This window comes from Paramormyrops kingsleyae, chromosome 1 (assembly GCF_048594095.1).
Source record: "Paramormyrops kingsleyae isolate MSU_618 chromosome 1, PKINGS_0.4, whole genome shotgun sequence".
NCBI classification, from domain to species: Eukaryota; Metazoa; Chordata; class Actinopteri; order Osteoglossiformes; family Mormyridae; genus Paramormyrops; species Paramormyrops kingsleyae.
In genome coordinates, this window is record NC_132797.1 from 45,348,325 (window position 1) to 45,362,012 (window position 13,688).

The following is a 13,688-nucleotide window of genomic DNA, read 5'->3' on the forward strand; positions in this document are numbered from 1 at the left end:
ATTGTAGAAGTTACAGTAGTATGTCATTTATTAGGTTTTTAAACATCACAAGTCAATGCAAATGACTATCATTGAGCATTGCATATATCTTGATTTGACATGACACAAAGAAATTGCAGCACAAATGATTTTAACCAGTAATATGTCAATTGATCAAAAATGAGATAAATGTAAGTTGAATTGATTTTTCAGGTTTATACAGACATGTTATATTGCTGTAGCGCCCCCGTTTGACTGATTGGCACCAAATTTGGAGGGGCCTTCCGGAGTAGTATCCTACACAACATATTAAAGTTTGGTGATGATTGGCTGAGGCATGCCTGAGATATAGCTGTCTGACTGAAATGGCCATGGCACCTGTATGGTTTGGGTGTGGCTGGTGGCCGAACCTCATGGAAAGTTTACGTTTTTTTTAATATTTATTTATTATTACTGTCTCCTGATTTAAATGATACCAGATTTGTGTAGGTTTGGTGAAAATCCTAGGAGGCTAACGAAATGTCTTGTTTTCAGACCAATATGAATTATGCAAAAATGCTAAGGTGCAGAAGCAAGTTCTACATGTTGTTTGATTTGGCATGTCGTACTGAATTGACCTGGCAGTAAATGTTGATTGTAGGCTTCACCATTCTCGAGAAATAGGCAGAAACGCAAAAGTTGTCACTGTAGCGCCCCCATCTGGCCAAGTGAGGTGTCCTTTACAGGGTAGGCAGAGGGTGAGAGCACAAATGTATCACCCAAATTTGATTTAGATTGGTCATTGATAAGCCTGTCAAATGGCTGCTTGATATTGATTGGACGATGGCGGCCACTCTTTAAGGACGAATTACTGCCATTGTATGTGACTGACCACAGGCTGCGTCCTAGTAAATATCTGCCAAATTTCAGTTAGATTGGCCAAGGCAGTCAGGAGATACTGCCAGTTTTTAGTTGTAGCGCCCCCTATTGACGAAATGCGGCCCGCCTTGGACCGTGTCCCCAGGATGGTGTTGCGAGGTAGGATTTCAAATTTGGTCAAGGTAGGCCAAGGAATTGCCAAGTTATAGCCGTCAGACCAAAATGGGCGAAATTTGGCCATTGTTTGGGCGTGGCTAATGGCCGTAGGATATAAAAATGTCGGAATTTTGTTGATGATTCTTGATCAGCTCAGAGTTCTGATTCGTTTGACACCTCATTTGTCTGATTTGGTAGAACAAGCTAGGACTTGAAGGGAAAAGTAGGATTTGCAAATTATGCAAATTAGCAAAAAATCTAAGTAGGCGGAGCTTCATAGTCCAAATGGCAAGTTGGTAGGGAATGGCTGTCTGTATCAGCAGAAAAAAGAATTTCAATTGTAGGACTAATAGGACAGGAGATATGGACTGAAACGCGTTGGGGGGCGCTAGAGCGCCCCCATCTGGCTGACAAGACTGGGTCAGAGAATCTGAGTAGCGGGTAAGAATTGACATCATCTTACCAAGTTTGGTTGGTCTAGCTCTTACGGTTTAGGCTGTACATTCAGTTTTACGGCAGGAAAAAAATAATAATAATAATAATAATCCTAAGAAAAACAATAATGGTCCATAAGCATTTCATGCTTTGGACCCTTAATAACTAGAAACTGCAGGCAGTTACTGAAGGGTCCAAAGGGTATGACAAGTAGGACAGGTAGGACAGGTAGGACAACAGATGGTTTGAGTAGAAGGTAGAAATCAGGATGGAGATTGTTGAGTGTCCGTCTAACAGGTCAGGAAATGTAGGACAGAATGTAGGACCCTGTGGTGTAGTGCCTGAACCTGACTGAATGCAATGTTTTGGTGAGATAGTCTGAGTAGTAGGTAGAAATCAGGATATAGACTAGTTAGTATCGGTCTAACAGGTCAGCAAATGCAGGACAGAATGTAGAACCCTGTGGTGGAGTGCCTTAGCCTGACTTAATACATGTTTTGGGTCAGATGGCCTGACTAGTTGGTAGATTTAGGGACCTTCATACCTGGTCTGGTAAGTGTAGATATTACATAGTTGCTTTTTTATACTGCCTGTGTAAACATAGGCTGTGTTGCATATTCTTAACAAAGTGCTGAGTTGCGGGAGTGTGACATGTAACAGCAGTAATATCATGCTGTATGCTATTCTAGGATGTATATTTAGACAGGAGAAAGGCTAAAAGTATTGAAGGCATTATTGAAATGGAGCGCTGACTCCACCTGCTGGCCAATTTATTATAAAATTGTAATTGCTGTAGTGTACACAGCCTGAAGAAAGATTAAAGTTTGAAAGATTTGTAAAAGTCAAATGGCAGGAGAATATAAGCAGATTAAAAATATGGACTTAGATGAAGGGAAAGGTGATTAATATTTTAATTTTTAAATAAACAATAAGCAGATTTCAGCTGCATTAACCAAGGTTGGTCTTAGACATATTATGACAGTGGCTGTAGTGCCCCCGTTTGACTGATTGCCACCAAACTTGGAAGGTCTTTTGCAGCTTGGCTGAGGCAGTCTAGTAACACAGCCGTGCATCAAATTTTGTGAGGATTGGATGAAGCATGCCAGAGATATAGCTATTTGAATGAAATAGGCATGGAAACAGTGTGGCCAGCAGGTGGAGTCAGCGCTCCATTTTAGAAATTGTATTCAATACTTTCAGGCCTTCTTATGTGTAAATTAAGTCTGATAATGTTCTATGAGGCAAATTGGTGAAAAATGAAAGTGAATAAAAAATATGGACTCAGGTGAAGGGAAAGGTAACAATTCTTTCAAGGTTTTATGAGAAATAAGGACATTTCAGCTGAATTTGCTAAGGTGGGTCTTAGACATATATGGACAGTGGCTGTAGCGCCCCTGTTTGACCGATTGGCACCAATATTGGAGGGTCTGTCTGAGGTCCCTTACTACATTAGGCCGTCAAATTTGATGAGGATTGGCTGAAGCACGGCTGAGATTTAGATGGTTGATTGAAATGAGCATGGATATGGTGCAGGTTTGTTGTAGCTGGTGGCCATAGCATACAGGTCAAGATATTTTTATGAATTATCCATAAGGGCAATGTCCTGATTGATGTACTACCAGAATGACCTACTTGGGCTGGATATTGTAGAAGTTACAGTAATATGTTATTTATTAAGTTATTAAACATCACAAGGGAATGAAAATGACTATCATTGGGCATTGCATATGTCTTGATTTGGCATGACTCACAGAACTGGCAGTACAAAATATTTTAACCAGTAATATGTCACTAGAACAGAAATGAGATAAATGTAAGTTGAACTGATTTTCAAGGTTTATACAGACATGTTATATTGTTGTAGCGCCCCCGTTTGACCGATCGGCACCAAATTTGGAGGGCCCTTCCGGACTACTATTCTACAGGATATATTAAAGTTTGGTGATGATTGGCTGAGGCAGGCCTGAGATATAGCTGTCTGATTGAATTGGGCATGGCACCTGTATGGTTTGTGTGTGGCTGGTGACTATACCTCATGGAAAGTTTATGATTTTTTTATGAATTATTTATTATGACTGTCTCCTGATTTAAATGATACCAGATTTGTGTAGGTTTGGTGAAAATCCTAGGAGGTTAACGAAATGTCTTGTTTTCAGACCAATATGAATTATGCAAAAACGCAAAGATGCAGAAGCAAGTTCTACATGTTGTTTGATTTGGCATGTCGTACTTAATTGACCGGGCAACAATTAGACTGCCATAACAGGATGGAGATTTAGCGTAGCTCTAATGTGACAGGAGATGTAGGGCAAACCGTAGAGGAGGATACTAAAAAGTCAGACAGAACTACAGGTCAGCAGATGTCAGACAGAACAGAACTTGTTTAGGTCAGATGGTTTGAGTAGAAGGTAGAAATCATGATGTAGATTGTTGAGTGTCGGTCTAACAGGTCAGGAAATGTAGGACAGAATGTAGAACCCTGTGGTGTAGTGCCTGAACCTGACTGAATGCATTGTTTTGGTCAGATGGTCTCAGTAGTAGGTAGAAATCAGGATATAGATTAGTTAGTATCGGTCTAACAGGTCAGCAAATGTAGGACAGAATGTAGAACCCTGTGGTGGAGTGCCTTAGCCTGACTGAATGCATGGTTTGGGTCAGATGGCCTGACTAGTTGGTAGATTTAGGGACCTTCATACCTGGTCTGGTAAGTCTAGATATTACAGAGTTTTCTTTTTTATACTGCCTGTGTAAACATAGGCTGTGTTGCATATTCTTAACAAAGTGCTGAGTTGCGTATTGTGACATGTAACAGCAGTAATATCATGCTGTATCATATTCTAGGTTATACATTTAGACAGGAGAAAGGCTAAAAGTATTGAAGGCATTATTGAAATGGAGCGCTGACTCCACCTGCTGGCCAATTTATTATAAAATTGTAATTGCTGCAGTGTACACAGCCTGAAGAAAGATTGAAGTTTGAAAGATTTGTAAAAGTCAAATGGCAGGAAAATATAAGCAGATTAAAAATATGGACTTAGATGAAGGGAAAGGTGATTAATTTTTTAATTTTTAAATAAACGATAAGCAGATTTCAGCTGCATTAACCAAGGTTGGTCTTAGACATATTAGGACAGTGGCTGTAGTGCCCCCGTTTGACCGATTGCCACCAAACTTGGAAGGTCTTTCTGAAGTCTAGTAACACAGATGTGCGTCAAATTTTGTGAGGATTGGATGAAGCATGCCAGAGATATAGCTATTTTAATAAAATGGGCATGGAAACAGTGTGGCCAGCAGGTGGAGTCAGCGCTCCATTTTAGAAATTGTATTCAATACTTTCAGGCCTTCTTATGTGTAAATTAAGTCTGATAATGTTCTATGAGGCAAATCGGTGAAAAATGAAAGTGAATAAGAAATATGGACTCAGGTGAAGGGAAAGGTAACAATTCTTTCAAGGTTTTATGAGAAATAAGGACATTTCAGCTGAATTTGCTAAGGTGGGTCTTAGAAATATATGGACAGTGGCTGTAGCGCCCCCATTTGACCGATTGGAACCAAAATTGGAGGGTCTGTCTGAGGTCCCTTACTACATTAGGCCGTCAAATTTGATGAGGATTGGCTGAAGCACAGCTGAGCTTTAGATGGTTGATTGAAATGAGCATGGATATGGTGCAGGTTTGTTGTAGCTGGTGGCCATAGCGTACAGGTTAAGATATTTTTATGAATTATCCATAATGGCAATGTCCTGATTGATGTACTACCAGAATGACCTACTTGGGCTGAACATTGTAGAAGTTACAGTAATATGTTATTTATTAAGTTTTTAAACATCACAAGGGAATGAAAATGACTATCATTGGGCATTGCATATGTCTTGATTTGGCATGACTCACAGAACTGGCAGTACAAAATATTTTAACCAGTAACATGTCACTAGAACAGAAATGAGATAAATGTAAGTTGAACTGATTTTCAAGGTTTATACAGACATGTTATGTTGTTGTAGCGCCCCCGTTTGACCGATCGGCACCAAATTTGGAGGGCCCTTCCGGACTACTATTCTACAGGATATATTAAAGTTTGGTGATGATTGGCTGAGGCAGGCCTGAGATATAGCTGTCTGATTGAATTGGGCATGGCACCTGTATGGTTTGTGTGTGGCTGGTGACTATACCTCATGGAAAGTTTATGATTTTTTTATGAATTATTTATTATGACTGTCTCCTGATTTAAATGATACCAGATTTGTGTAGGTTTGGTGAAAATCCTAGGAGGTTAACGAAATGTCTTGTTTTCAGACCAATATGAATTATGCAAAAACGCAAAGATGCAGAAGCAAGTTCTACATGTTGTTTGATTTGGCATGTCGTACTGAATTGACCTGGCAAGAAATGTCGATTGTAGGCTTCACCGTTCTCGAGAAATAGGCAGAAATGCAAAAGTTGTCACTGTTGCGCCCCCATCTGGCCGAGTGAGGTGTCCTTTACAGTTTAGGCAGAGGGTCAGAGCACAAATGTATCACCCAAATTTGATTTAGATTGGTCATTGAGAAGCCTGTGAAATGCCTGCTTGATTTTGATTGGCTGATGGCGGCCACTCTTTAAGGAATAATTACTGCCATTGTAGGTGACTGACCACAGGCTGCTTCCTAGTACATATCTACCAAATTTCAGTTAGATTGGCAAAGGCAGTCAGGAGATATTGCCAGTTTTTAGTTGTAGCGCCCCCTATTGACGAAATGCGGCCCGCCTCGGACCGTGTCCCCAGAATGGTGTAGGGAGGTAGCATTTCAAATTTGGTCAAGGTAGGCCAAGGCACGGCCAAGTTATAGCCGTCAGACCAAAACGGGCCAAATTTGGACATTGTTTGGGCGTGGCTAATGGCCGTAGGATATAAAAATGTCTGAATTTTGTGGATAATTCTTGATCAGCAGAGAATTCTGATTCGTCTGACACCTCATTTGTCTGATTTGGTAGGACAAGCCAGGACTTTAAGGAAAAAGTAGGATTGGCAAATTATGCAAATTAGCAAAAAATCTAAGTAGGCGGAGCTTCATAGTCCAAATGGCAAGTTGGTAGGGCTTTGCTGTCTGTATATGTAGAACAAAGAATTTCGATTGTAGGTCTAACAGGACAGGAGATATCGACCGAAACGTGTTGGGGGGCGCTAAGGCGCCCCCATCTGGCTGGCAGGACTGGGTAGGACAACCTGAGTAGTGGGTAGGAATTGACATCATCTGACCAAGTTTGGTTGGTCTAGCTCTTACAGTTTAGGCTGTACATTCAGTTTTAGGGCAGAAAAATAATAATAATAATAACTAGAAACTGCAGGCAGTTACTGAAGGGTCCAAAGGGTATGACAAGTAGGACAGGTAGGACAGGTAGGACAACAGATGGTTTGAGTAGAAGGTAGAAATCAGGATGGAGATTGTTGAGTGTCCGTCTAACAGGTCAGGAAATGTAGGACAGAATGTAGGACCCTGTGGTGTAGTGCCTGAACCTGACTGAATGCAATGTTTTGGTGAGATAGTCTGAGTAGTAGGTAGAAATCAGGATATAGACTAGTTAGTATCGGTCTAACAGGTCAGCAAATGCAGGACAGAATGTAGAACCCTGTGGTGGAGTGCCTTAGCCTGACTTAATACATGTTTTGGGTCAGATGGCCTGACTAGTTGGTAGATTTAGGGACCTTCATACCTGGTCTGGTAAGTGTAGATATTACATAGTTGCTTTTTTATACTGCCTGTGTAAACATAGGCTGTGTTGCATATTCTTAACAAAGTGCTGAGTTGCGGGAGTGTGACATGTAACAGCAGTAATATCATGCTGTATGCTATTCTAGGATGTATATTTAGACAGGAGAAAGGCTAAAAGTATTGAAGGCATTATTGAAATGGAGCGCTGACTCCACCTGCTGGCCAATTTATTATAAAATTGTAATTGCTGTAGTGTACACAGCCTGAAGAAAGATTAAAGTTTGAAAGATTTGTAAAAGTCAAATGGCAGGAGAATATAAGCAGATTAAAAATATGGACTTAGATGAAGGGAAAGGTGATTAATATTTTAATTTTTAAATAAACAATAAGCAGATTTCAGCTGCATTAACCAAGGTTGGTCTTAGACATATTATGACAGTGGCTGTAGTGCCCCCGTTTGACTGATTGCCACCAAACTTGGAAGGTCTTTTGCAGCTTGGCTGAGGCAGTCTAGTAACACAGCCGTGCATCAAATTTTGTGAGGATTGGATGAAGCATGCCAGAGATATAGCTATTTGAATGAAATAGGCATGGAAACAGTGTGGCCAGCAGGTGGAGTCAGCGCTCCATTTTAGAAATTGTATTCAATACTTTCAGGCCTTCTTATGTGTAAATTAAGTCTGATAATGTTCTATGAGGCAAATTGGTGAAAAATGAAAGTGAATAAAAAATATGGACTCAGGTGAAGGGAAAGGTAACAATTCTTTCAAGGTTTTATGAGAAATAAGGACATTTCAGCTGAATTTGCTAAGGTGGGTCTTAGACATATATGGACAGTGGCTGTAGCGCCCCTGTTTGACCGATTGGCACCAATATTGGAGGGTCTGTCTGAGGTCCCTTACTACATTAGGCCGTCAAATTTGATGAGGATTGGCTGAAGCACGGCTGAGATTTAGATGGTTGATTGAAATGAGCATGGATATGGTGCAGGTTTGTTGTAGCTGGTGGCCATAGCATACAGGTCAAGATATTTTTATGAATTATCCATAAGGGCAATGTCCTGATTGATGTACTACCAGAATGACCTACTTGGGCTGGATATTGTAGAAGTTACAGTAATATGTTATTTATTAAGTTATTAAACATCACAAGGGAATGAAAATGACTATCATTGGGCATTGCATATGTCTTGATTTGGCATGACTCACAGAACTGGCAGTACAAAATATTTTAACCAGTAATATGTCACTAGAACAGAAATGAGATAAATGTAAGTTGAACTGATTTTCAAGGTTTATACAGACATGTTATATTGTTGTAGCGCCCCCGTTTGACCGATCGGCACCAAATTTGGAGGGCCCTTCCGGACTACTATTCTACAGGATATATTAAAGTTTGGTGATGATTGGCTGAGGCAGGCCTGAGATATAGCTGTCTGATTGAATTGGGCATGGCACCTGTATGGTTTGTGTGTGGCTGGTGACTATACCTCATGGAAAGTTTATGATTTTTTTATGAATTATTTATTATGACTGTCTCCTGATTTAAATGATACCAGATTTGTGTAGGTTTGGTGAAAATCCTAGGAGGTTAACGAAATGTCTTGTTTTCAGACCAATATGAATTATGCAAAAACGCAAAGATGCAGAAGCAAGTTCTACATGTTGTTTGATTTGGCATGTCGTACTTAATTGACCGGGCAACAATTAGACTGCCATAACAGGATGGAGATTTAGCGTAGCTCTAATGTGACAGGAGATGTAGGGCAAACCGTAGAGGAGGATACTAAAAAGTCAGACAGAACTACAGGTCAGCAGATGTCAGACAGAACAGAACTTGTTTAGGTCAGATGGTTTGAGTAGAAGGTAGAAATCATGATGTAGATTGTTGAGTGTCGGTCTAACAGGTCAGGAAATGTAGGACAGAATGTAGAACCCTGTGGTGTAGTGCCTGAACCTGACTGAATGCATTGTTTTGGTCAGATGGTCTCAGTAGTAGGTAGAAATCAGGATATAGATTAGTTAGTATCGGTCTAACAGGTCAGCAAATGTAGGACAGAATGTAGAACCCTGTGGTGGAGTGCCTTAGCCTGACTGAATGCATGGTTTGGGTCAGATGGCCTGACTAGTTGGTAGATTTAGGGACCTTCATACCTGGTCTGGTAAGTCTAGATATTACAGAGTTTTCTTTTTTATACTGCCTGTGTAAACATAGGCTGTGTTGCATATTCTTAACAAAGTGCTGAGTTGCGTATTGTGACATGTAACAGCAGTAATATCATGCTGTATCATATTCTAGGTTATACATTTAGACAGGAGAAAGGCTAAAAGTATTGAAGGCATTATTGAAATGGAGCGCTGACTCCACCTGCTGGCCAATTTATTATAAAATTGTAATTGCTGCAGTGTACACAGCCTGAAGAAAGATTGAAGTTTGAAAGATTTGTAAAAGTCAAATGGCAGGAAAATATAAGCAGATTAAAAATATGGACTTAGATGAAGGGAAAGGTGATTAATTTTTTAATTTTTAAATAAACGATAAGCAGATTTCAGCTGCATTAACCAAGGTTGGTCTTAGACATATTAGGACAGTGGCTGTAGTGCCCCCGTTTGACCGATTGCCACCAAACTTGGAAGGTCTTTCTGAAGTCTAGTAACACAGATGTGCGTCAAATTTTGTGAGGATTGGATGAAGCATGCCAGAGATATAGCTATTTTAATAAAATGGGCATGGAAACAGTGTGGCCAGCAGGTGGAGTCAGCGCTCCATTTTAGAAATTGTATTCAATACTTTCAGGCCTTCTTATGTGTAAATTAAGTCTGATAATGTTCTATGAGGCAAATCGGTGAAAAATGAAAGTGAATAAGAAATATGGACTCAGGTGAAGGGAAAGGTAACAATTCTTTCAAGGTTTTATGAGAAATAAGGACATTTCAGCTGAATTTGCTAAGGTGGGTCTTAGAAATATATGGACAGTGGCTGTAGCGCCCCCATTTGACCGATTGGAACCAAAATTGGAGGGTCTGTCTGAGGTCCCTTACTACATTAGGCCGTCAAATTTGATGAGGATTGGCTGAAGCACAGCTGAGCTTTAGATGGTTGATTGAAATGAGCATGGATATGGTGCAGGTTTGTTGTAGCTGGTGGCCATAGCGTACAGGTTAAGATATTTTTATGAATTATCCATAATGGCAATGTCCTGATTGATGTACTACCAGAATGACCTACTTGGGCTGAACATTGTAGAAGTTACAGTAATATGTTATTTATTAAGTTTTTAAACATCACAAGGGAATGAAAATGACTATCATTGGGCATTGCATATGTCTTGATTTGGCATGACTCACAGAACTGGCAGTACAAAATATTTTAACCAGTAACATGTCACTAGAACAGAAATGAGATAAATGTAAGTTGAACTGATTTTCAAGGTTTATACAGACATGTTATGTTGTTGTAGCGCCCCCGTTTGACCGATCGGCACCAAATTTGGAGGGCCCTTCCGGACTACTATTCTACAGGATATATTAAAGTTTGGTGATGATTGGCTGAGGCAGGCCTGAGATATAGCTGTCTGATTGAATTGGGCATGGCACCTGTATGGTTTGTGTGTGGCTGGTGACTATACCTCATGGAAAGTTTATGATTTTTTTATGAATTATTTATTATGACTGTCTCCTGATTTAAATGATACCAGATTTGTGTAGGTTTGGTGAAAATCCTAGGAGGTTAACGAAATGTCTTGTTTTCAGACCAATATGAATTATGCAAAAACGCAAAGATGCAGAAGCAAGTTCTACATGTTGTTTGATTTGGCATGTCGTACTGAATTGACCTGGCAAGAAATGTCGATTGTAGGCTTCACCGTTCTCGAGAAATAGGCAGAAATGCAAAAGTTGTCACTGTTGCGCCCCCATCTGGCCGAGTGAGGTGTCCTTTACAGTTTAGGCAGAGGGTCAGAGCACAAATGTATCACCCAAATTTGATTTAGATTGGTCATTGAGAAGCCTGTGAAATGCCTGCTTGATTTTGATTGGCTGATGGCGGCCACTCTTTAAGGAATAATTACTGCCATTGTAGGTGACTGACCACAGGCTGCTTCCTAGTACATATCTACCAAATTTCAGTTAGATTGGCAAAGGCAGTCAGGAGATATTGCCAGTTTTTAGTTGTAGCGCCCCCTATTGACGAAATGCGGCCCGCCTCGGACCGTGTCCCCAGAATGGTGTAGGGAGGTAGCATTTCAAATTTGGTCAAGGTAGGCCAAGGCACGGCCAAGTTATAGCCGTCAGACCAAAACGGGCCAAATTTGGACATTGTTTGGGCGTGGCTAATGGCCGTAGGATATAAAAATGTCTGAATTTTGTGGATAATTCTTGATCAGCAGAGAATTCTGATTCGTCTGACACCTCATTTGTCTGATTTGGTAGGACAAGCCAGGACTTTAAGGAAAAAGTAGGATTGGCAAATTATGCAAATTAGCAAAAAATCTAAGTAGGCGGAGCTTCATAGTCCAAATGGCAAGTTGGTAGGGCTTTGCTGTCTGTATATGTAGAACAAAGAATTTCGATTGTAGGTCTAACAGGACAGGAGATATCGACCGAAACGTGTTGGGGGGCGCTAAGGCGCCCCCATCTGGCTGGCAGGACTGGGTAGGACAACCTGAGTAGTGGGTAGGAATTGACATCATCTGACCAAGTTTGGTTGGTCTAGCTCTTACAGTTTAGGCTGTACATTCAGTTTTAGGGCAGAAAAATAATAATAATAATAATAATAATAATAATCCTAAGAAAAACAATAATGGTCCATAAGGACTTCGTCCTTTGGACCCTTAATAAAGATAACTGCAAGCAGTGACAATCGGGTCCAAAGCTAATGGAAAGAAGCAATGAAGAGGAATGAAGTGAATGGCATAAAATTAGAAGTTCACTAATTATTGGAAATGAAGTACAGACTGTAATTGATGAGCAATGCATTTAAATTGGCAGAAAATAGGAAATGCTTAGATGAGATGATACCTAACATTTGAACATTACCGTGGAAATGTTTATCAAGGTACGATGAAGGGATAAGGGTAGATGAGAAACCGAAGGGAAATGTGGTGACTAGCTGTTGGAGAAATATTGGAATTGCTGCAGTGTACACAGGATGAAGTAACATTGAAGTTTGATAGATTTCTAAAAGTCAAATGGCAGGAATTTATAAGCAGATTAAAAATATGGACTTAGATGAAGGGAAAGGTGATTAATATTTAAATGTTTAAATAAACAATAAGGAGATGTCAGCTGCATTAACCAAGGTTGTTGTTAGACATATTAGGACAGTGGCTAAATTGTAAATGAAGTATAGACTGTAACTGATGGCCAATGCATTTAAATAGTCAGAAAATAGGAAATGCTACTATGAGATGATAGCTAACATTTAAACATTATTGTGGAAATGTTTATCAAGGTATGATAAAGGAAAATGGTAGATGAGAAACGGAAGGGAAATGTGGTGACTAGCTGTTGGAGAAATATTGCAATTGCTGCAGTGTACACAGGCTAAAGTAACATTGAAGATTGATAGATTTCTAAAAGTCAAATGGCAGGATTGTATAAGCAGATTAAAAATATGGACTTAGATGAAGGGAAAGGTGAATAATATTTAAATGTTTAAATAAACAATAAGGAGATGACAGCTGCATTAACCAAGGTTGGTGTTAGACATATTTGGACAGTGGCTAAATTGAAAATGAAGTACAGACTGTAACTGATGGCCAATGCATTTAAATAGTAGTAAATAATAGCATTAAAATAGGAAATGCTACTATGAGATGATGATACGCAACATTTGAACATTACCGTAGAGATGTTTATCAAGGTACGATAAAGGGAAAAGGGTAGATAAGAAACAGAAGGGAAATGTGATGACTAGCTGTTCAAAGAAATTGCAATTGCTGCAGTGTACACAGCCTGAAGTATCACTGAAGTTTGATACATTTCTAAAAGTCTAATGGCAGGAAAATGAAAGCAATTTAAAAATATTAACTGTGATCAAGGGAAAGGTGATTAATCTTTAAATATTTGATGAGAAATAAGGTAATTTCAGCTGCATTAGCCAATGTAGGTCTTAGTCATATTTAGAGAGTAGCCGTAGCGCCCCCCTTTGACCAATCAGCACGAAAGGTGGAGGGTCTGTCTGTGGGCCAGAGATTAATCAGTCGGTCAATTTTTGAGAGGATTGGATGAAGCATGCCAGAGATATAACTGTTTGATTGAAATGGGCATGGAAATGGTTTGGCCAGCAAGTGGAGTCAGCACTCCATTTTAGAAATACTATTTAATAATTTCAGGCCTTCTCATGTGTAAATGAAGTCTGATAATGTATGAGGCAAATTGGTGAAAAATGAAAGGAAATTAAAAATATGGACTAAGGTGAAGGGAAAGGTAACAATTCTTTGAAGGTTTTATGAGAAAGAAGGACATTTCAGCTGAATCTGCTAAGGTGGCTCTTAGACATAATACAACATTGGCTGTAGTGCCCCCGTTTGACTGATCACCACCAAACTTAGATGGTCTGTCTGTAG